Below are 24,859 nucleotides of genomic sequence, written 5' to 3'. Positions count from 1 at the left end.
CGCCTCTTTGCTGCTTCTCCATCCAGAAGAAAATGCCATCCGGTTCGTGCCCTCGGATGAACTGGGAAGGCAAGCTCCCCGCTTGTGGCTGGGGAGGGGGTGTCGGGGCAGCCAATCTACTTCCCTCTGGCACTAAGGCCCACACTTATTTTCCTGGGCGGGACCACAATCCTGTTTCCCAGTGTGAGGAAGCTTGCTGCCTGGGTGACACACACTTTCCCCAAGAATGCTTGGCTTTTCAATAAGGAATTCTTGTGTCTTTGGGAATCCTGGAACCAGGACAGGGACTAATGAGCGGCTGGCTCCAGCCTGGGCTCGGAAAGCCTCTGGGAGGTGAAGGTGTGTTTGTGGCAGAGCAGTGGCCCACAGGGCTGAGACAGTTTAAGTGACCAGCAGCGCAGAAACCACCTGGACCCCACAACCAGGGGTCACCTTCTCCCCCGTGCACTGAGGCAGACCCCGAATAACACTCATGGAAGCCAGAGAGAACACAGTAGAAGCTATGTCGATAGTGGTCGGATTTGTCACAGAGGGGCTTCTTGGCACCAATCAGGTGCAGGGCAGAGAGGATGGGTTGTGGGCTCAGGCTCGCCCTACTTTGGATCCCCTCTGTGCTGCTAATTAGCTATATGACTCCAGGCAGGTCACAGAAACTCTCAGAACCTCAGTCTCCTCCTCTATAAAATGGGCTCACACCCACTTCCCAGAGCTGTTGCAAGACTGAGACATGTTGGAACGTGTAAGTGCTTAGCCCAGAGCTTGGCACACAGTGGGCCTGCAGGAACAGTGGGCACTGTTGGGGGAACCGGAAAAGGAGGAATGTGTGGAGTCCTCAGTGTGCTGGGCCGGCTGTAGAGCGTCTGGCATAGCCAGGAAGCAGGAGATACAGGACAGGGCAGCTAAGCCCAAGTTCCTGTCCCCTCCCTGCATGCTCGGCAGGGCCTGTACCTGTCCTCTTTGTCCTGCCTAGGCTCCCAGGCCTCCAGGAAAGGTGCAAGGGAGTCCTGTGCTATCTGGAAGCACACCAGGCTCTCAAGAAAAGCGCCCAAGCCTAGTCTGGGGAACTTCAAGCTCTGAAGCCCCCAGAGAAAGCCATCCTGGGCACTCACCACCCCAGGGGCCCCCGTGACCTGGGCAAACAGATCACCACCCAGGGCATCCTCAGGGAAGGCCAAACACAGACCTGAAAGTACAGAAAAGCAACAGGAGGAAAGTGGTTTTCCTCCAAAGAGCTCACATATGTGATGGGATCATGGGGTGATTTTAGGAATCCACAGTCCCTGGGTTTCATCCGGGCAGACTCTCCAGAGGGGACAATGCAGGGTGGAGCTGTCCTTTAGTGTCACCCACAAGTCTCCCCAGCAGGCCCCTCATGTCCCCGAGGTGGTGAGTTTACATAGCCCCTATGGGGTAGCTGCTCAGGGCGGCTCTGGGTACGGGGGTTTATGGGCTCCTGTGCTTGCAGAGCGAAGGCAGAGAGAAAACAAAACAGCCTCCACATGAGGCTCTCATTTTCTTTAGCCACGTGAGAATGGCCCTGTGGACCCAGCTATAAATACCAGCTGCTACCACCACAGGAGGAACACACACACACACACACACACACACACACACAGGACAAGTCCTTCAAACACACCCTGGTCTTAAAGTTGCAAATCGACATTTCTACGAATATCTGCCTTGAACATCGGGCCACATGTCTGAGGCCTTGGCAGGGAGCTGACACAATGTCACCAGGTAGAGGCTGAAGCTGCTGACACCATCGTCCAAGCCGAACCCACCAGTGGCGACAGGCAGGACTGGGGAGGGTGCTACAGCAAACCCTTTAGAGGAAGTAAGAGCAGCCCAGGTGACCCAGGACACCACGACTGGGTCCTTAGAAGCAGAGCTGGGGACAGAGATTGCAGACTGCGCCTGTGTGATTTATGGTGGTGGCCTCTCTCGGGACAAATGGGGATGGAACCAGGTGGACAGAGGAGGAGCTGGGCACTGCATGTTTGTCCCGGGGCCCAGGAGCAGGCTTTTGTGTCCTTTCTCAGTTTGTGACCGGCTCCTCTGGGGCAGGGGACTGTGACTAAGCCGAGAACAGTCCTGACATGTGTCAGCCATCCCCTGGAGTGCCCACAGTCCCGGGCATCTTTGATAGAGTCTGTGTGACCAAGGGCCTTTTTGCTTAGAATTTGTTATTTTCTATTGACTACAAAGGCTTGTGTTTCGCTTTGTTTTTAGTTTGTTTTTCCTGGAACGCTTTTGGAATCGACCTGCTGAAGAGAGAAGCAAAGGTGGGATCGATGCAGTGCACAATGCTGATTGCCTTGTATCTCTTCTTCCTCTCCCATGCTCTTCCAGCCCTCTTTGTGGGAGGCAGGAACGGGCTCCGTTAAAGCTATTCAGCTTCACCAGACGTTGCCTCGGTTTGAGACCTCTATTTCACAACGTTGGCCAGTTTCTGGGTGGGACCTCTGTAGAAGCTTGTTAAAGAGCAGAAGTAGCTACAATGCACTTCTGGTGTTTCATCAGACCCTTCTTCCTACCTGGAATGCAGATGCGAAGATACAGTGGGAGGCAGCGGGACTGCAGCCACCTTGCAACCAAGAAGCCCTGAGTACAAAGACAAAAGTCTCCTTCTAAAGAAGACTGGAGTAGAGAGAGAGGGAGCCTGGATCCCTGGTGACACTAGCAAACCATTCCACCAACTCTGCACTGCTCCTGCTGAACTTGTTGCATAAGAAAAATAAAAACCCCTAGCCGAAAGAGCAACTCTACTCGGATTTCTGTTCCATGTAGCTGAACACAAACTGTAACTGATACAAACCTCAAAAATTAGCTCTCTGGGGTGTCCCGGGAGAAAAGTCCCCTTGGATAAATACACAGGGGAGTGGTAGTTTAGAGGATGCGAAGCCAGTTTGTTCCTGCAGTGCCGCCCTGGGCACTGCAGTGTTGCTTCTGTTTCTTTAACCACAGGACTGTGTTTTCTCCAGGACCATTGTGGGAAGCTGGTGTTCTATTAGCTCAGTTCAAGAAGCACAGCAGAGATGATCGATCGCTGCGGTTTCCTTCCTCCTGAACGTTCCCTTCTGACAGCAGCCCATGCAGGTTGCTTGATCCACAGAACGCAGGCGATGAACTAGGAAAACTAAGAGACTCGAAGGCCGGCCCTAGGATCTGGTGGCGCTGCCTCCTCTTTGCAAGCAGTGATTGACACTGACCTCCAGAAGAAGTGAGAACGGGGTAGCAGCCAACACAGTGTGAGTGGCATTATCATGTGCTGGATGCCATGATTTGCAGCAAGGGTCCCACGCAGTTATTGTGATCATCCAGAGAGGAACAATGCCTTTATTTGGCCCAGTTTACAGATAAAGAAGCTGAGGTTCTTGGAGAGAAGGCAGGTGACATACCCAAGATCACAGGGATACTGCATGACAGAGCAGACTTTGCCTTCAAAGCCCACCGAGGACGTGGTGCTTTTCAGGGACTCGCTTACTGGGCTGGGGACTCTCAAGGTCAGGGCTGGAGTCTCCAGGAGCCCAGAGAGTTGTGTATTTTCTCTGTGCTCACAGACTGTGTCTCCACCACACCGGCCCATGTGGATGGGGCTCTGCCCTGTATCCCTGCTCTCCAGGGAGGCAAGACGCGCTCAGGCCAGGCTGATGGTGCAGACCAAGGGGGAGGTGGGAGGGAAACTCCAGGTGAGCGCCACACGAGGGCTTCCTCAGCTTCTCACACTTCTGTATCACAGCCCTGAGGATCAACACGGTGTGTGTCACTTAGATCAGCTTGGGCCAGGTCTCCAGTCCGGGGAACAACACTTGAGACCACCTAGTGCAGACGCTTTAGGGAAGACACATCCACTCTATGGACTGCAGTGTGTTTAGAGCATGATAAACCACGGACCCCCAAGTCTCATTAAAAAACAGCTTCTTCTAAACACAGAACAAAGCACCTGCCCCATAACCCTAAATACCAGTTTCCTTTCCTCCCTGAGCCCCTTCCTGGCTGACTCATCTAAGCCCCTTGGAGCCAATCAATCAAAAACCATAAGCCAAAGTGCCCAGAAGCTAGTACAGAGCAAATAAAAAGAGACCCCTCCTTGCGCCTGACCTTTCAGCTGTAATGGGTAGAGACACCTTCCATCTACCCCCTGCCCTGCTCTGCCATGCTTCTCTCCCTGAAGGCTGAGTTTCCAGTGCCCAGCGAGATCTGGCCCATGGGAAGGAAGGACAGGTGACTAGAGAGCAGGAGGAGAGACCTCAGAGAGTTATTTCCAGTTTCCTTTCTGTGACCCCATGAGGCTGGCAAGGGGCTGTGATATAAATGCTCTCCCTTTCTCTCACCACATCAGGAGCAGGATTGTTACAGCTTCCCGGTATGGTTCATCTCTAGGTGCCTCAATACTGCCTCTCCTCCCCAGTGGCTCTGCAATAGTCTTTTCCTTAAACTCTTTTTTTCGCACCGGGGATGGAACTGAGGTCCTTGTGCTTGGGCAGCAGGTGGCGAAACCACTGAGCTAAATCCCCGGCCCTCTTTTCCTTAAACTCTTATCGGTTATACTCTTTGAGGAGTGTTGTCTGCCTTCTGCCTGTAGCCCTATTGATACCAACTACAATATACATTCCCAGAGCAACCATCCGCACAGGGTTTCTTCAAACAGGTCTCCAGTTCATGAGATTTTCAACTTTTTAATTGAGGTGAGTTATATGTTGTGTAATTGAGCAAGATGCAGAAAGGAAAGCCACCCATCATCATTCCAATCCCCAAGGCAAGCACCATACACTGGACAGAGACTCACTGTGGCAGCACAGAGAGCTGAGATGCAAGGGTGGGGTCAAAGGCAGAGGCTCCACATGCAGGACAGGGAACTTGAGGCCAACACAGCCACTTGGGTTGGGATCACACCAGTTTCCAAGGAAGAGGAGTGGTGACAGAGCAAGGCACCTAAAGGAGCTGAATCCACTGCATTTCAAGAAGACATTCAGAGACGTCAACATGGCAGCTCTGTCAAGTCAAAGGAAGTGAAGGAATTCCCAGGGGCAGACATTCTCCCACTTCTGGGCAGCATGCCTACAAAAAGAGCAGAGCGCTGGCTATACATGAATTAAGGCCAACGAGAAGTAGAACTCTGTAGAGACCAGGCAGTGCTGGTCAGAGAGGGAGATTCTTCCATGCTGTGGCAATGAGAACTACTGGAGACTGTTGGTCCCATGTCCTAAGAAAACAATGCCAGGCTGGGGCCTATGGTCACTTTCAGGACTTCCAAGAAAATATCAGTAACTCCTAAGTAAGGAATGGAAGAAGAGGCAATGGGCACAGGAAGTGAACCCTGTGCTGCTTAGGGTTTCTATTATGATGACCCTGTTTCTCCTCTTCACCAGCATATCAAAATACAGCCCCAGCAAATCCTCCAGTCAGAATGAAAAAGGCCAAGATTTTCAGCTCAAAAACAGCAATTATGATGGGCAAGTGTTATCCCACATAGACATTTGGATAACAGCCTATTTGGAGACCTCACAGCTACCTACAGTGTCCCAGATGGACCTGAAGTAAGTGACAAGCAACTTCATGTTCACGCATTAGCCTCCCTGGGAGATAGAATGGGAGTTTCTGTCCATTCTATAAAATTAACTTTATCTAAACTACAAAATATTTTGGGTATCTAAAAAATATAGCCAGTGCAATAAATATTTGTGTATCCATCAGTCAGTATAAAAATTAAAATAGTACAAATGTACATACCCTTCCCTACAAGGGGTTGCCTCTCTGAATTTTGTGGTTATTTCCCCAAACACAATTTTATACTTTAATTACATACACAAATATTTATAAATAAAAGAGCATTGTTTTGCATAATTTTAAACTTAATAGCAATGGCATTTTTCCTTGTTTCTGGGCATGTGTTTCCCTAATATGTCCCTCTGGTGCCTTCTTTTCTTCACTGCATTCCACAGTGTCCTACTACATGTGTATATCAATTATTAGTCAGACTTCCAGTTGATGATAGACATTTGGGTTGCTTTGTTAGCTCTGAAAGACCATGCTATAGAGAATATTCCTGAACAACTCTCCTTCTCCCATGTATTAGACTTTCTGTAGACTTACATTGAAGTGAGATCGCAGAGTCATAGGGCAAGTGCAGCATCAATTTTCCTAAGTGATACCAAATCGCCCTCTGAATGCTCATCTCAATTTAATTCTACTCTCAGTGAAATGGAGCTATCTTTGGACCTACATCAAATACAAGGAATATGAATTTTCTTCCAATCTGATGAGTGGGGACTGGGGTCTCCTTGTGATTTTCATTTATGTGTTTCTCTGATTCCAAGCCTCTGATTCTGAGCCTCTGTTCGAATGCTGATTCTTCTAATAGCATCACCTTCATGTTGGAACTACACAGCTATGCTTGGAGAAAGTGAAGGACTTTTTTCTCTTAAGTTATAAACATTTGAACAGGTTGGGTACTTCCTTACTCTGTCACTAGAAAGCAGGAGGTAAGAAGGACAGCTGTGGCTGGCAGCAGAGGGAGGGACCCGCTTTGCACCCTGGCTGTGAGGCAGACAGGCCATAGCATTAAGGATGAGGCACGTGATGCAGAAGTCCTGGCAATGCCCAGCCGATGTGGGAGTGCCACCTGTTTCATTTTTGTAGTACTGAGGATTGAACCCAGGACCCAGGGCCTTTGCACTGACCTCCATCCCCAGCCCTTTTTTGTTTTTTCTTTTAAAACAGGCTCTTGCTAAGTTGTTAAATTGCCCAGACTGGACTCGAACTTGCAATCCTCCTGCCTCAGACTCCCAGAGTGCCAGAATCACAGGTACGGGTCACCATGCCCAACCAGGAATGCCTTTTTAACTTGTTGGCACTGCCTAAGAAGAGTTCTGAATTTTTTCATGGTCCACTTCCTCTGGAAGACACACAACCACATGGATGTCACAAATGGATGGACTCCTGGGAACCACTGGGCTGTCTTCCTGCTGCAGAAGGCAGCACACATGTTCACTACCCCAGCAGGGGAAATAGCCCCTCCTGTGACAGCAACCTAGATCCTTCCTTCGTGACACTCTTGAGCACTCTGAGGACTCATGTGACTCCCGTCTGGCATGAAGATGGTGGCAGACAGAGGAATTAGTTTGCAAGTGCAGGAGACCAGGGGCCACGTGGTATTCAATTTCAGCCTTCAATCTTTGTTTCCAAAGGAAAAAATGTATTCCACACTGGACCTGCTTCTCTAAGCCTTAATAGCAGAGTAATATGGAAATAAGAAGAACTTCTGGTTCAGAATGTAGATGATATCTAGAAAATACCTTGGAGCTAGGCATGGTGGGGCACACCTATAATCCTAGCACTGAAGTAGACTGAGGCAGGAGGATCACAGGTTCCAGCCTAGCCCGGGCAACTTAGCAACTTAGTGAGGCCCTGTCTCAAAATAATAACATAACAACTGGGGATGTGGCTCAGTTTGAAAACCCTAGGTTCAATCTCTAGACACACACACACATACAGCAAAAGGAAAAAATAAGAAAATACATTAGAATGCCTCTTTTCTCTGAAGCCTTCCATGATCTCTCCTCTTCTCAAAATGACCTTTCCTTTTCTGTGCATTATTGCATCAGCACCCTGCAGTGCCTACTGAAAGAAAACTGTCTGGAAAATAATAATAATAAAGATGTAGGTGGCACATGATGTGTTCCATGGTTCTGAGTATTTTGCATGTATTAATTTCATCCTCCTTTGGAGGTCGGTGCTATTCCTGTTACCATTTTACAGAGAAAGAAACTGCAGCTCAGCTTCCAAGTATACTCACCTGGTAAGGAGTGGAATTAGAATTTGTGTCCCAGTAGTCTGACCCCACAACTGTACTGGGAGGCAGGATGCCACCCCAGAGCTGCTGCTGGACACACGGGAGTCGGCCAGAGCTTCCTGCTCGAGTGGAATGCAGCTCTGGACTTCACACGAAATTAATTACCCTTCCTACCCTTATCTTGGACACCCACATCAAGTCCTTAGGGCCTTGAAGAATTTGCTGGTTCCCTCCCTATTTATTAATAAAAGCTCCAGTCCTGCAGGCTCACCACACATCCGCTGTCACCTCCCGTTAGCAGAGCCAGAGCCCCAGTGGCAGAGTGACTTTTGCTTCCAGACTCACTCCCAGGACCTGGCTCAGCACACAGTGCCCTACACCCATCCCCTTCTCAAATGTCTGTTGAATGACCACAGCTATTAGCAACCAAGAATTACATAGCTCTCTGCAGTGTCCCAAGCACTTTGACATGCCCACCATCACTCAGACGCACCCTAGTCCTGTACCCCAGGGATCACTGTCATTTTCATGTAACACGTGGCTGAGACTGAGGCTTAGAAATGCAGTTGCTTATCATAGGTTGTTCAGCTAATCGGTGGAAGGAAGGCAGGAATTTGAACCTAGATCCTGATAACAAATGCCGTGGTGCAACATCTCTTGCCACTACAAAAGCTGATCCTTTTATTCTGTCCTTTTTGTGCACGCACAGCACAAACACACACATATAGACACACACAACAAACTCTTTCTGGACCAGTGGATTAGTAGTCAGCTCAGAAAAAGCAGAGAGAATCTAAATTCAGCTCTTGCTCTGGACACACAAATGGCTGTGTGAGTAAAGGAAGGGATCTGTGGATGGATGGAGCACACAGTCAGCATGTTTTTCAGGAGAACTGACTGGGTCCGTCCCCAAGCTGGGTGCTATTGATGCCACAATGGCTAAGCCACCAACCTGGCTTTCTAGGAGCTTTGTTGGAAGATGACTCTCAATGGTGACTGGATCTTGTCAGAGTCCCCATTTGAGGGGGAGTGGTGTGGGGAGTGAAGGATGAAAATCATACAGACCTGGTCTCTGCACAGAAGAGACTGGAAGTCCATCTGTCTTAGTTGCTTTCTTGCTGCTGGAACAAAATATCTGATGCCCACAAGTAAGGTGGAAAGGTTTACTTTAGCTCCCAGTTTGTAGAGGTTTCAGTCCATAGTCAGCTGGTTCCAAGGCAGGATGGCATGGCAGAGGAAAATCAAAGAGGAGAAACAGTCCATGGTAGGGTAGGCAGGAACCAGGGAGACTTCCTCCTCCTTTCCCTTTTTATTTCATCCAGGCTACAAGCCTATTGCTTGGTGCTACTCACACCTAGGTTGGGTCTTCCATCTTCAGTAAATTTACCCACATCCAGAAGTGTGCCAAACTAACCAGTGGACTGATCTAATATCACAGACCCATCATCCAGTCACCTCCAAAAGGCCCACCTATAAGTTTTAGAGGGAGATCTAGACATTAGCCATAACAGCATCGTATCAAGGCAAACTCTAAATAGACATGTTGTGTTTAGAAGGAGTTAAAAATAATATGTACAATCCCAGTGACCAGGACAACAGTGCCCACTCAAACTTCCAGGAGGTGAGCATGCATCCTCATTTACCTGGGACAGTCTCCATTGACTAGTGCCCCTTTCACACTTGAAGAGTCCTGGTTTAGACAGTAAATTATATGGTCACCCTTGCCTTCCAGGAAATCCATGACTTTCTCCAACAGCCCCCAGTAGGCATGCAATTTGGCATTCCAAGGTCGCTGAGTTGCCTTATTTCTGCTCCTTTTGGCAGACTTTCTCCTCTCAGTCAACTTCACCCCATATCCTCCACAGGTCTCAAGAGACAACCCCCAGTCTGCGTGTGTGTCTTTGTCTTCGGCTGAGCACAGAAACCAAACTAAGTCACGAGGGACCCCAGATTCATGAGCTTTGGATTCAGGCACCACCCGTTTCATATCCTGATTCTGATATCTGCTTCCTATATGAACTTTGGAAAGTTACTAGGTTTCCTCATCAAAGACTCAGTCTTCTCATCTGTGACAGAGGTTGATAATATCCATCTCAAGAGATTGCTATTGAGGAGTAGGTGGCATAGATGAAGTGAAAACACCGAGCTCAGAGCCTGGTACACAAGGCTGCCTCTGTCACAGGCTTCTAGAACATGTGAGCTCCCAGACAGAAAGGGCACAGGGAACGGGAGCATCTCAGGAACCCTAGTATATTCCCAGCTTCGGGCCACTGCACTATCAAAATGTACCTGCTTCTTCATCCTTAAAGACAATGGGAAACACCAGACAACTCCTTCATCAGACTGTTCAACAGTACCTGCAAAAGCTGAACATATACATTCCGAGCAGCCGAGCACGTCCACTCCCAGGAACAAACCAGCACAAATGTGTCCATGTGTTCACGCAACAGGTGCACAAACAGTCACAGCGAGACTATTCACAACAGCCCCAAACTTGGACAGCATCCAAATGTCTAGCAACAGAAGAACTGATAAACAAAGGGTGCTGTATCTACGTGATGGAATATTGTACCGCAGTGAGAATACATCGTCTACAGACAACATCGCCGTGAGCAAAAGAACACAGACATAGGAGTTCGCACGATGTGATTCCAGTTCTATGAAGTTCAAGAACAGGCAGCACTAACTCATGGTGCCAGAAGTCAGGATATGAAAGGCAGTAACCACACAATGGTGTACAGGGGGCTCACTGGGGAGGGGAGGGGAGGGAAGAGGAAGAGCTTGGGAGGTTGTGTTTCTTTTTTTGGTACCAGGGATCAAACTTGGGTCGTTGCACTTGTGAGGCAGGCGGTGGAACCACTGAGCTAAATCCCCAGCCCAAGCTTCTGTTTCTTGAGCCTGGTTCTGGTTACACAGATGTGTCCTTGCTAGGCGAAACCGCTGAGTATTTTCTGAATTAGATTGAACTTCAATAAAAAGTTAATATAAACTCAAATTTTATATTAAGGGGGAAAATATATTTCTTTCTTTGGTAGAGAGCTGCATAGGCTCTCTACCTAGTAGGAAGTAAATACTCAACAAAAAGGAGAGGGACGCCTTACTTAATAAATGTTTGTAGGGTTGCCGCTCTGTGTCAGACTGGATGCCGGATGCTAGGAAATAGCATCCTGCCTGGTCTCTCTCCTCCCTCTCTGCTTCCTTATCATCATCATCATCATCATCATCATCATCAATATCACCTGTACCAATGTCAACATTTCTTAGATGTGTGCGTCGTGTGTTTAAGTATTTGGTTCCTTTTTTCCTCTTTAAAAAAACCACATAATGCATTAACTTTATGTTCATAAGAATTCTTTTTACAGATGAGGGAATAAAAGGACAGAGAGATGAAGTAAATAGTGCAGGGTCACACAGATAGCAAGAAGCCATCAGCATCTGAAGCCGTCTGAACCCAGGACCTGTCTGTGCACCAGCTCTGCCAACTCAGCCCCCATTCAGGCAGCCATGAGCACCAATAGTACAGCCTCTGCCGGGCAGTGGGGATGGTAAAGTACCAATTGTGTGTCTTTGAAAAACGGAGCAGTTCCCAACACTATCTCTGGGCAGCTGCCAGAGTAATGTCTCACAGTGGGAAAAGGTTGATGAATATATTGATAGAGACTAAAAAGGAAAAAGAGTTGAAATGTCTGATCCTTCTATTGCCCCAAGTCCACAGAAACTCTGAGTTTGTTTCAGGCTAACTTCAAAGCTGCCTCTGCCCCTGTGGAAATATTGACAGATCTCCCCCACTGATCTGAAATTGCTCTTTTCCATGCCTGCCCTGGTCGGGGACTTGAGGCTGGGGGTCATGGTGTCTGGGGGGAAACGGAAGTGAGTGTTGACATGGCCCCGTGGGTTAGATGCTGAGCTGTGGAGCCTGGATCCCTGAGCCTGCATATCAAGCATTCATCACATGGCGAGCTTTTCTTTGGCACTCAGGCTGGGCGATCAGTGTACATAACCTGAGAGGTGGAATGTTTGGAGTCCAGCGCCAAAGACTGCTTGTGTTTGGGACAAAGGAATAAGAAACAAACACCTCACAGAGGAGTCAGTTTTGGTAGAGACACCCATGCAAGCATGATGTGAATACTTAGGCAGGCAGGGAGGAGGTTCCCAGGGGCCAGCAGGGTCCCCTGAGACCACCTCCTTTATCTCAAAGAAGCCTGAGTAAAGTGGAAAGAAATTTCCAAGGTCAGCATGTCCAGGCCCCTGCTCCAGCTTGGCCTGCGACAAAGCCACCTGGTCATGCTTCCACCTAGATACAACCACACCTCTCAGATTAGCGCGGGGTAGGAGACAAACACCAATGTTGCAATAAAAGTCAAGACATGAGCTCACCCTGCCCGGTTAGGACACAAGTGTATTTGCTGCAGAACCAGTTGGGTGTCACCTAGAAAGACACCAAATAAAGCATGGGGAAAAGGCACTTTTTCATAGTTCTACCAACAGTGATCTAGAAAATTGGACTCCTCCAAAACAAATTCATATAAAGCAGAGACACCTTACAGAGCTGGGCCAGGATGCCTGCCAAGGACTGAGCAGGCACTGCCCATGTCACTGTTTCAATGGACCTGCGAGGAAGAGGATGCTGTTAGCTCCACCGTGCAGGGGAGGAAACTGGAGCACACACAACGTTGGCAGCTTATAGGGCAAGTGATTAAATGGCAAAACAGGGTTCTCAGGAGGCAGACTCTGAGACAGAGCACAGGGGCAGGAAGTTTAGCAGAAAGGGCCCTGGGGATCACAGCTTGGAGGGAGGGAAAGAAAGGCAGGAGGCAGCACTGGGCAGAGGGAGCAGAGGGCTTTCCATGCAGCCTCAGAAAAGGCCTCCACTGACCTCATAGGGATCGGGGAGCTGAGTCCCCATGTTAGGGCACAGGGGCCAGGGCTGCAGGGCTCCCCCAGCCATTGGATGCAGGGTGACCAGGAGGGCTGTGTGGTCAGCGGTGACCATGGCAGAGCAAGTGTCTGCATTCCAAGAAGGCTGACCATGGCCAGTACTCCCTGCAGCTTGGGGCTCAGTCCCAAAATGGGTCTCGGTGGCACAGCCCAGTGTCTATGATGCAGGGATTTGGACCCAGACAAACAATCTGAATATAGAGTCTAAACACACAACCATTATACCTCGCTGCCTGAGTCGCTCCATCAGTACTGTTGCAATGTAACATATCAGTCTTTGGTGCCTCCTATTGTATCACCTGCATATTTAATACTTGTGGAGACCCAGGAAGGTGAAGCTAATGAAGTGAGAAGGGAGGGCTGTGCTGTCATTTGGACCTGGAATGTCCCCCAGAAGCCCATCTGGTCCCCAGCATGGCACTATTGGGAAATGATGGATCCTTTAAGAGGAAGTCTAGTGGGAGGTCTTAGGTCCCCAGGGCTGTGTCCTTGAAAGGAAGAGTGAAACCCCAACCCCTTTCTCTTTCCTGCAGCCCAGCCACGCAGCCACTACCTGCTCCCCGCCATGATTTGTGGTCTTTCCTCAGGTTCAGAAGCAACAGGGCCAATCCACCATGGACTGAAATCTCCAAAACTGTGAGTTGAAATAAATCTTTCTTTCTTTTAAGTTGATTGCCTCAGTTATTTGTTACAGTAACAAAAAGCTGATCAACATGGGGAGCCACAGGGCCTATATTCCATAGGTTTCCTAAACCTGGGGACACACGTGACATGTAGTTAGAGCGCACGGTGGTCACTAGGCTGTGGGCACCTGTCACTCAGCCTATGGGCCAAAGCGAGGCTTTCTTGGGTGATGTAAGATGCTTGATTGGGAAGACTCAGCCTGATCATCCAGGATACAACCTCTTTTAATAACTGATGGATGAGGAAATGAACATCCTAGCCAGTAGAACGTGACCTCAAATATGTAAAGCTACATATGTCTAGGTATAAAGAAATCAGAAAAATTAAAAGCTAATTTGCTCCACTGTAGGGATAACCTTGATATATGGTCAGGAGGAAGAGAAGTATGTTACAAAGAAACATGCACGCTAAGACTTGGTGTCAGTGTAAACCGAACACCGAAGCACACCCCCTCCACACCTGCGTACACACCTGTGGCTATTTGCATGAACAGAGCAAAAACTAAGCAAGGCCATACTATTAGGCTATGACACTAATTTCCAGGGTGAAAGGGGATGTGTGATGAGCTTTCTACTTATCTTCGCATGACACTGACTCACTTGTTTAAGCAGGGAAGGACTGCTTTCATAAGATGTAATAATAGCCTTAAAAAATTATTCACATAGCATCAAGTGCATAGTGGGGGCCTATATGAAAAGACTATTTCATTCTCTCTCCTCCTTTCCCTTTTAGGAGGCAGCTCCTAATTGTCCATTTGGGGATGATCCAAAGAAATATTTAAAGAGTTCTATGTATGTTCCCCATAGCCATTAAAAAAGAATTTCGTTTTAACATTGTTCCACACATGATATATAGATAGATATAGGTCCAATATATAGATATAGATATAGATATAGATATAATCTGCCACCAAAACAGATCTGACACTAAAATCTATAAAAACTCTACAACTCATTGTGCAGTCAAATAGCAAAGTGGAGGATTATCTGCTGTTTGCTATTATCTGTGACCATGCTTCTGGCTCCTCCCATGCTAATAAAAACTAACCATACCCAACCAACTCCCAATTATCTTGGCGCATATACATGAAAAGCCTAGAGGAGCCAAAAGTCAACTTTTCACCACATCTGCTGAGAAGAAATCAAGGAGTTGGGATTAAGTTTCTTCCTTCCGTGTCCCTGGCTACTCTCCAAGAGAATCATCCCAGATAGTAGGGGCAACCAAACAGTGGAGGGATGACAGCAGAAAGTGTCCACGTAGTCTAAACCGGGTAGCTCTGGCTCATCTGCTTGACTGTGGGACTAGCTCATGGAATTTCATCAGCTCCTGGCAAGTTTTATTCATTCTGAAAGGGTTAACTCACTCTTGAGTTATTCAATCAAAGGTCTAGTAGACACTCTTTTCTTATCAGATATGGACTCTACCATGTAATCTAACTTTGGTGAGCTCCGAACATGTAGACAGCACAAAGGAGACTTGGTCCTTCCTTGGCTGTAACGCAATGTGAGAAATGTCACAATGGGGCCATGTGCCAGGTTCATGGCAGTAAGGAGGAAACTGCAGCCCTGAGAAGCCCTGCAGAGGGAATCTGGGAGCAAGGGGACATCGGAGCAAACCCAGAAGGATGACCCCAGAAAGACAGGACTGGGAAAGGGTCCTCCAGGAAAAGGGAACCATGAAAAAGGGCATAGAGCTGGGACATTTTTGAAACTAGATTCAATGCCATCAAACCTCAGCTAAACCTCAAGGACTGGTAGAAATTGCTGGCAACCGCAACTGGCCAGACAGGAGCACCCGCCTCGCACACCCAGGGAGTGACCTGTGCTATCTTTCGAAGATACTCCACATCTCAGAAGCCTCACGTCAGTCTTCCCCATGCCAGCTTACCTATGCCAGTATTTTCCTACCACAGTACCTTAAGATGCTGGGTTTTACTTTTGACTTTCGTCTACTTGGTTTTGTCTCTATTTGCCTAACTCCCAGAAAGTACAGCAACCATCGTCAGCGGTACTCTCAGCTGGGGGTTGAGAATAGGTCCCGCCCACTCTGTGAGGGAGGCATTATTTTATTATCACCCCCATTTCCCAGATGAGAAACCAGACTCGGGGAGGGTAATTTAGAAGGTCTTACAGCACGTAAGTGGCAGAAGCAGGTACCGTACATAGATGGTTCTGATTTTAGAACCTGTTTTGTAACGACCATGCTGTCATGATCTTCCCTAAGTTACTACGCTTGAGATCCAGAAAAAGACCAAGAAACCTTTTACATAAGGAGCCAGACAGTAAATATTTTCAGCTTTGTAGGCCACACAGTCTCTGTCACATCTACCGTACTCTGCCACTGTTGCATGAAACCAGCCCGAGGCAATTCGTAAACAAATGAGCACGACCGCTTTCCTACAAAACTTTATATTTGAAATAGAGTGACAGGCTGGAACTGGCTGTTGAAGTTGCAAGATCCTTAGCCATAGTATTTTATTCACTCATTCATTCATTCAACCAATAAGTGTCTTCCCTATGCCTGGCTCTATCCTAGGGATACTGGGAGCTCCACCAAGCATAAATCCTAGCAAGGCCTGACCTGTTCGTTTTGCCCATGCCTGACATCCTCAGTACTAACTTTGGCGCTTTTCACCCTTCCCTTAGATCAGTGGTTCTCGACTTAGACTCAAATCATCTGGGAAACACACAGAAGTATAGTTGCCTGGGTCCCACACTCCCCGAGAGTCTAATTTAATTGGTCTACAGGAGGCCCAGGGAGTGATGCTTTCACAAGTTCTCTGTGTGATTCCCATGTTCAGCCACAGTTAAGACCCATGGATGGACAGCTATTTACTTGCTATATGAAACAAGGTGGATCTTGTAAGCCCTCAGAGTTTGGGCTACAAAATGTCGCTGATACCAGTGTTGTAGTATTGTTATGATGTTTAAATGAAACTATGTGCCTTTCAAACTGTAGAATGTTAGACACAGTTGAGGTGCTGCGGTCACTAGACAGCGCCATTGTTATTGGGTTACATTAGGTGCTGCCTCACTGAATTCTTTCAACCAACTTTTGACTTTGATTCTTTGAATCAAGACAGTGTTTGGGATTTTTCAGACAAGATCTATGGAGAACTCCCCAGTGCCCTGGTTCATGGGTGAGCAAGTACTGACCTTTCACTCAATCCAGCTGAAGGTCACGTGGGGTTGCCTTTGGCTTGGCATGGGGACCACTAATCTGTGCTCCACTTTGTATTAAAGGTCTCCATCTCCAGACTGAGCTATCTGACCTTTTGGGCATTGTCCTTAAGCCTCAAATAATTGGCTCATTTCCTTTAATTTAAAGACAGATGCCCAAATCCATGTGCTTTCATGAGCGTAGACCTGGACACAGGAAAGGAATTTAACATTGTGCAGAGCACTGAGCAGTTTCTCAGGGGCCCTTTTCATGTAGGATGTCACATTCAGAACAGCCCCAGGAAGGGTGAATAGTTGTTTTTCTCATTTAACATCAGAGTTCTGATGGTGCTAGAACTCAAATCTTGGTACATTTCAGTCTAAAGCTCTTTCCACAAACCATGGAGAATCCTACAAATCGTTCAGCTCCTCTTAGGCCAAGATTTAAAGAGATGTAAAACTGCCTAAAGTTTTACAGGCTTCTCCCCGCCACCCCTTCTCCTCTTCCTTCTCCTCCTCTTCCTTCTCCCCCTCCTCCTCCTAATGGCTTCTGACTATCCCCACAGCTTGGGCAGTATCAGCATAATGATGCCCAACTTCAAAGCAAAGGTACTTCCTCCCCCCAGCATCTTGACTGTGAAGTTTCAGAACCTCATAATGAAATGAAAAACAAACAAACCAAAAAATGTGCAGAGAGAGTTGGAGAAATAAATGCTGCCAGGAGAGAGGAATTCACTGACCCCCAATCTGGGCCATCTCAAGAGAAGTTGGCCACTGACTGTGCCTCTTAAAAGCTGAAAAGTCATCCCAGGTCACCGTTAAAGAAAGAGCTTGAACAAAACAAAAACAAATGTGATCTTCGAATCTTAAATGTCAACTTGAAGGATAACTGAGAAGCTCTGGGATGGGCTGAGAGGACCTGCAGCTGCTTGCTCTGGCATTGGATTTTCCTTTTCTCTGGTATTGCCACTCCCCTGGATAATGTATCAAGTGGAGGTTCAGGGTGCAGCCCCCACCCTCACCCACCAGAGATGTTTATGGTGGCTAAAGCTCCCATTCTTTACAACCCATCACCTGCCCCTGAGCAACCTCCACGATGCCCTCGGGTCGGCCCCTGGAGAGTCCATTGGCTCTCAGCTGTCCACCCCCCGCCCCCACCTCTCTACCTTCCCTCCCTCCCAGAAAACTCCTACACAGGGAAGGTTTCCGGGTTAGACTTCCAGGAGCATTCTCATGGACGATCCTCTCTGGTCACCATCTTAGAGGAAGAAGGGAAGGGTGTCCTAGAACTTCCAGCCATTGGCCCACCATCATAGAAAATCTGAAGCAGGATTTGGGGGATTTAGGGAGGGGGTCCTTTCCAAAGAACATTAGCTCCTGGTGGCTGAAAAACAAAAACAGAACTACCATATTCCCCCTTTTAAAGGTGTGCATGCAACACTCTCAGCTCTGCTCTTAGTCCTCTGGCATAAATGTCACTTTTATAACAACCTGGTACCCATCTTCATTTCACAGATGACGATGCTAAAGCCCACAAGGGCTGGTAACAAGTCCCCAGCTGCTAATTCACATTGGTCTCAGACCTCTTCCGGCAGCTCTGCTCAGAAGTCTGCACTCTTCCCATCATGCCAGGCTGTATTTGAAGTCCAGGGCTAAATGCCACAGCGTCCTCGACAGAGTCTCTGGCTGTGTCATCAACTACCAAACCCAATGACACCCCCAAGTTCTTTCTGCTGGGTGTATTTTTCCTTTGGAGTTCACGAATGCCTGAGAATGTGTCTTCCTGGACCCATCTGATCTCAGAAACGACAGGAGCAGCCAGCCGAGCTAGAGTTGAAGGAGGCTCAGGGTCAGCCCGGGTGGCAGGGGCCAGAGCATCCACCCAGGGTCTGGGATATGAGCTTGTGAATCATGCCCCAGAGCAAGCCCACAAGGGTCCACTTCTTTCTCACTCTTCTCTCTGCCTATGTTGGGACAAGGGTATTTCTGGGAATCTTACTCCAAATGACTCGTTCTGCCCCTGGGTATTTAGTCTTCTATTTTTAAATAATGGGAACAAGTAAGAACATTGAAACCTGTTGCTTCCATGGGCTCCAGTAAATGACAGAAGAAAGCCTCCACCTCCCACTTCTGCTCAGTCCTTAGCCTCACCATCCCTGGATGGGGAATGGGGAGTTTACCCTGTGCTGAGTCAAACACATTGGGAGGCAGAGAACTGGGAAAGAGAAGGACTGAAGAAAGAAAGCATAGTATTTCCACCTCCCCCACTCTCCCCAGCAAACAGCCCCAGGACCTCCCGCTGGCCCTGCTGAGACCCAGGAGAATTTTCTCTCCTCTTTTCATCCTGATGGGGGCACAAGTATTCCCTCTCATCTCAGGATCTGCAGGAAAAGTTCTGAAAACTCAGCTAGGAGTCAGGAGCCAGAGCGAGAAGCAACCAGGGCACAGGACAATAATAGCACAGTTGTTTTTTTAAAGGAGGACCAGGGGGTGGGATGCAGTTCCCAGCACGGGGGAAGAAACGACCACTTTATGCTTCCACGCCCAAGGCCTCCAGTGCACATACGTCCCACGGGAACCCAGCCACCCATTTACACACTCGCTAGTCCACACTGCCCGTGGGCTCACTTCCTTCCTCATCGAGCTGCAGTGGGCGACACACTCCTGAAGTTAAGTGACTCCATTTCTGACACTGCAATCTTTTAGGGCACTTCCCTGGGGTCAATTTGTGTAATTTCTAAAAATCCTTCCCAAATCTCAACTTCCTGTGGGTCTGTTTTTATTTCCAGATTTCCTCCCCGTCCTTTTATTCCCTCGTTTTCCTAGGACCTAGGGAGAGAGGGAGAGAGCCCAGTAATCTTCTTCCCACCAACCAACCATCGTCAGTTGGCTCCATTGCAAAATATAAAACCAGAGATCTGAAAGAGCAAAGCTGAAAACCCAGGCTCTCGGAGTGCTCAGGTCACTTGTTTGTGGATCCAGCTACTGGCACCACACTCGGGCTGTGCTCTGTGCGACCCAGGGCTGCCAGGTCCCTGGTCCCCAGGGACAGCCCACAGCCCCTCGCCTGGACCCCCTAAGGAGAGCACTGGTCCCTGAGTCCTAGGGAAAAACTCCAGCAAGAAACTCTCCAAACTCACAAGCTAGGAAACACAAACCCCAAAATCTTTAAAAGATGGTAAGATACTTGCTTTCCCATGTGACCTTCAAGGAAGATCTACCAGGACTCTGCCCTGAAAAGATGTGACTTTCCTCTCCACCTACCCAAGAACTTTCTGAATCCACCACAGAGCTGTGGGAGAAGTGGCCACAGCAGAGAGAGAAGAGTTAAATCAAGCCCAGACCTCAGCAATCTGTGTTCAATTTTGATAAAAATCTCTCTCACACTCCCCGCCGCCCCCCTTCCTCCATTCCTGGGCTCAGACACGGCTCTTTATGTTTGGAGTTTGCATCTTGTTTGGTGGACTGCACACGGGCTCCCAGGGAACCTGGCACCCACCCCACAGCGGGCACATGTGGCAGAGACGTCCATTCCTCTCCTGAGGCAGGGCTGGACCCGGGGCCGGTGTCTGGCCACCACGATGCCCTCCTCCTCCTTCTCCTCCTCCATCCTCCTCATCCTCCTTCCCAGTACCTGCTGCTGGACCAGATCCTTCCTTCCCTAATTAAGCCGGAGTCTCACCTCCTGGGAGGTCAGGGCCCTGCCTGGGCTGTGGCCGCAGGTGCTAGAGTCCTGGAGTTGAGTCCCTTTGTGGGGAGGGGGGATGTTCCCTCCCTTCCTGGGGTCCCACTCCCCGGAGATCAAGATCCCAGCGCTGCTGCTGCCCAGCCTGCTGGCCAGAGGCCAGGCCTACAAGTGGGAGCAGGGGACTTGGGAAGACTTCTGTCCACCTCGGGGAAGGCACAGGCTGGACAGGGAAAAGCCACTACCAGGTCGTTGTGAGCTAGGGTGCCCCATCTGTGTTTAACCCACTTGTGACACCAAAAGAAAAAAATTTTTTAAAGTTTGCCAAGGACACTTCCTGTGTCCAGCTGTAGCAGGGCAGGCAGACAGGCATGCAAACACACGCGATCACAGACCTCCACAAGCACAGGCCCTGGGAGCCCACGGGTCCTACAAACACTTTGGAGAAACAAAACATCCCGCCCTCAGAGGTGCAGCCTCCCCAGCCCGCTCCGCATTCTCAAGAAAGTAGAGGCCAGGCGAGCGCAGTGCAGCACGTACCCCGAGTGCCCCATGGCGAGGCGCGGCTCCCAGCTCTGTCGTCCGGGCTCAAGCTCCGCAGGCTCCGCGCTCCGCTGCTCCGTCCTCGCTGCGCCCGCCCGCCCGAGACTCGAGACTCCGCCGGGGCTCCCTCCTCCCTCCCTCGTTCGCTCCCTCCCGGGCCGGCCCGCCCGCTCTGACGTCAGGCGTCTCCAAGCAGGGTATTTATGTCAGGGATCCTCTGAATGTTCCCTAGGTACAGTTCTGATCGAGGCTCCTTGGGATTTGTAATTTTTCACACTTTCAAACAGGACAGAGGGCCCGGAGCAGTGCTGTTCCCCCACTTTGGCAAGGTGCCCTCTTGGGGGGGTTCCCTGTGTTTGCAGAACGCGGGCCAAGGAGGCAGAAGTGGCCCCCAGGGGGTGAGCTTCCCCTGCTCCCCTCTGGGCACAAGGGGAAAGTCCGGTCAGGGGTTGAGGGGTCCCCTCCCTGACACTGCCCAGTGTGGCCCCAAGAAGGCGCTGGGCAGGACAACTGCGGGCTCCGGCACTGCAGAGCAGCTAATTAGAAGCCCCGGCACACACCCTAACAACTTTTCCATTTCTTCTTTGGGAGTGTGTGTATAAAAAAAAAGTTTATTTTTATTAAATTATGTTCCACACTCCCTGCCTCTGTATAGCTTTTCCAACTCAGTGCCAGTCAATTCATCATACTTCATTGCTTATATACAGAGTCGGAGCCGTCTACAATAGCTCTTATTCATACTTTTAAGAATTGCATTTCATTTTTTAAAAATGGGACTGTAGTCGATCTCCTTGCCTGAACTGGAAATTACCTCAGTCTAGGGCAACCCATCTCCCTTGTGATCTGCAGCACCCTGGGGGTGAATATTTGACCTCTGTTTCCCCACACCTGAGAGGCAAGTGGTACCCTTCCTAAGTGGCAACCCATATAGAGTCTTCTGGGTGTTGAGGTCAGGATTCTAGAAACCTCGATTCTCCACCGTGCTGAAGGAGCTTGGGGGAAATGGCTTGTCTTAAAGGCCATCCTTCCAGAGAAAAAGAGAGGGTAATGCTTTATTCTTCGTGGTTTCCAAGGACTGGAGAATGAATTTAAAGGTAGTACCCATGAGATGCAAATTACTTACACAGTTAGCTAACATTCATGTGTAGAGAGTTGGTGCCCCATTAACAAGAGGGGACAAGAGTAAATGAAAATCATCACTGTTATGGTTGATATCTGGATGTATCATCAGTGGGGTTTTGGGGAGGTGATTAGGGTGTGATACTCATCAGTGGATTAGTCCACTGATGAATTTATAGCTAAATGTGATGCTGGGAGGTGGAGCCTGGTTGGAGGAGGTGGGGCCCTGGGGGCATAACCGGGAAGGTTTTATCTCCCTCCTTCCTCCCTTGATGGCTCCCTACTTCCTTCCCACCATGCCATGAGCAGCTCTTCTCCACCAGGCCCCTCTGCCATGCCGTCCTGCCTCGAGCCAGCTGACCATGCACTGAACCCTCTACAAACTGTGAGCCAAAGTAAACCTTTCATCTTTTAGGTTGTAGGTGTTGGGTATTGTGTCCCAGCGACAGGAAAGTGACTAAGACCATCACTGAAGCACAACTCTGATGAACATTCTGTGAGCCAGATAGAGTGAAGGTAGAGGTGAGCCTCAAACACAGTGAAAGGGCAGCAGGGACTCAAAGCTCTTCCCTTTGGCAGCAGCTGGTAGAACTGATTGCTACAGCGAGCCAAGTTCTGGGGCTAAGGGGGCAGAGCCAAGATATTTGATCCAAGCCACAGAGGGCCATAGAGCCCTGAGTTCAGTCACCGCTGGATTCCACATCATATCCCATTGTCACCTCCCTTCATCCCCTCCCTTAAGCAAGACTCCCTTGGCAAGGTGAGCTCTGCTTTGTAGCTAGTACTGCAAATTGACTTCCAGGAGCCATGGAGAGACCCCTTCTCTCCTGCCTTTCTCAATCAAAAAAGCTGAAATCTACAATATTTACCATCCCAGATTCCCTGTAGTTAGGAATTTGAGAGCCAGTTCTGGCCAGTGCGATTGGAATGCAGAAGGCAAGGGTCAGTGTCCACAAAAACTCTTTATGAAAAGGTCAGATTCAGGTGACATGTCTTCGGCTCTTTGACTTATCCTATTATTCTTCCTTCCATTTCTTTTCCCTTAGAGTGTAGATATGATGTCTGGAGATGCAGCAGCCATCTTGCAATCTTGAGAACAAAACCCACTGGCTCTTGGATGGTGGAGAAAGTAAGTAGAATGAGCTAAGACCCTAGATGACATCCATGTGTGGCTGGATTCTGTTCTTGTTGAGTGAGAAATGTGTTAGGTTATTAAATTGAGTTTTCTGTTGTTTGTAGCCAAATATAATCTTATCTGATACACACCCATCAAGCACCAACACATAAGGCTTTGCAGCTCACTACTCCTCTGGCCAGGGGCACCTGTTTGATTCAGGGACCTCTGGCAGCTCACTAAACCAGGCCAGCTGCAAAGCACATCGAAGATGCAGCTGTGGTGGCGAGAGAAGCCTTGGAAAAGCTCCCTCCTTGCTCATTATCAGCTGGGAGAGCTCCTGGTCATTTCCTAAAGAATGAATGCGAAGCTTTGGAGTCCATCATCTAAGCAACCTGAGGCTGTCTGTCGTGACGTATGCCTTTCTCTGACTTACTGACCTGGGCTTGTAACCTGGATGTTGGTAAGGAGAACTCAAATGTTAGCATCAGAGACCTTGGTGGAATCCCCACCCCCACCTTTCACTCCTATGTAAACTCAGCTCGGCTCTGGCTTGGTATCTGTGATGATCAATTTCATGTTTCAACTTGACTGGGCCATGGTGCCCAGGTACTGGGTCAGACATTATCCCAGATGTTTCTGTGAATGTATTTTTGTGGATGACACTAACATTTAACTGGGTGAATTATGAGGAAAGCAGAGAGTTGAAGGCCTCGTTGAACAAACACAGTCCTCCTTGAACAAGAGGGAATTCTTACCACCTTGGACTCCAGCTGCATGTCTCCAGCCTGCTGCATACCCCCAGCCATCCAGATCCTGGACTCACCAAATCTTCACAATTGCTTGACCCAACTGCTTAAGATCAATCCCTCTATCTCTCCCTCCCTCCCTCCCTCCATCTCTCCCCATACCCTGTTGGTTCTGTTTCTGACAAATGCAGGGTTTTTCATCAATAACATGAGCTGATCATTCCATCCCAAAGGATTGTTATAAATTAGGGGAAAGTGCCTACCTTGACGCATTCTTCTAAAACGGGAGGAGGAGAATCACTCAGAATTTTGAGATCTCTCTCATCGTACTACAAGGGCTCTCAGAGCTGACTTGCTGAGCCCTAGCCTATGCTTCTAGAGATGCTGAACTCTGTTGTTAAGGATGCTATTGAAGCCCTGAAGGTAGAATCAGCTCGCTCTGAGCTGGACCTCGCTCAGCTCTGACCCATCCATCACTCAACAGGTCTTCTGACTGTGGGCTGTCCTGCTTCTCTCTCCCTTGGTAAGGATGTAACCTCCACTGGTCAGGACAGGACACATGCACTTCTGTTGGCCAACAGTAATGTCCAAGGACACAACAAAAGAGATAAAAGGCCCATAGCCACCACAGTTCCTTCCTACAAAGTACCTGGCAGTAGGACATGAACTGGTTGCAGCCTCAAGATACTTCAGTTTCTTGTTGTCCTGGGGTCTAGTAGGAAGGCATAAGAATATGGCATTGGGAGAGCCTGAAGATGGTGCCTGCCTAGAATCCCAGTAGTTTGGAGGCTGCGGCAGGAGAATTGCAATTTTCAGTCCTACCTAGGCAAATGAGGTTGATCCTATCTCAAAATAAAAAATAACAATGGCTAGGGATATGGCTCACTGTGAAAGCCCTGGGTTCCATCCCCAGTACCACAAGTAAAAAGAAGAAAATGAGAGAGCAAGAGAGCAAGAGAGAGGATGAAGAGGGAAAGGAAAGGAAAGGGAAGGAAAGGAGAAAGAGAGATAAAGCAGGAGGGAAGAGGGAAGAAGAGCTTGGTTTTTATTCCTAGGTCTGCTTGTTTAGTTAAA

At 48.8% G+C, this 24,859-nt stretch overlaps 1 protein-coding gene across 3 annotated transcripts in view; it reads right to left on the bottom strand.

Moving 5' to 3' along the window:
- Daam2 (dishevelled associated activator of morphogenesis 2) overlaps positions 1-20,937 on the bottom strand; it is a 108,541-nt gene extending 87,604 nt beyond the window's left edge. For 2 of the 3 annotated variants that reach the window (XM_004846631.3, XM_004846637.3), the window contains exon 1: positions 20,801-20,937. The gene's annotated coding sequence lies outside the window, so the exon portion shown is untranslated. Of the gene's footprint in view, positions 1-8,860; positions 8,881-20,800 lie in introns of those variants that run through there. The other variant, XM_004846634.4, reaches the window with a different exon arrangement.
- Between the last annotated feature and the right edge of the window lie 3,922 nt (positions 20,938-24,859).

This window comes from Heterocephalus glaber, unplaced genomic scaffold (genome assembly GCF_053883595.1).
Source record: "Heterocephalus glaber isolate CG9 unplaced genomic scaffold, H.glaber_assembly_v1.0 deba00001497, whole genome shotgun sequence".
Classification (NCBI taxonomy): Eukaryota; Metazoa; Chordata; class Mammalia; order Rodentia; family Bathyergidae; genus Heterocephalus; species Heterocephalus glaber.
The sequence above is the reverse complement of the archived record's forward strand: the minus strand, read 5'-3'. Positions and strand labels throughout refer to the sequence as shown.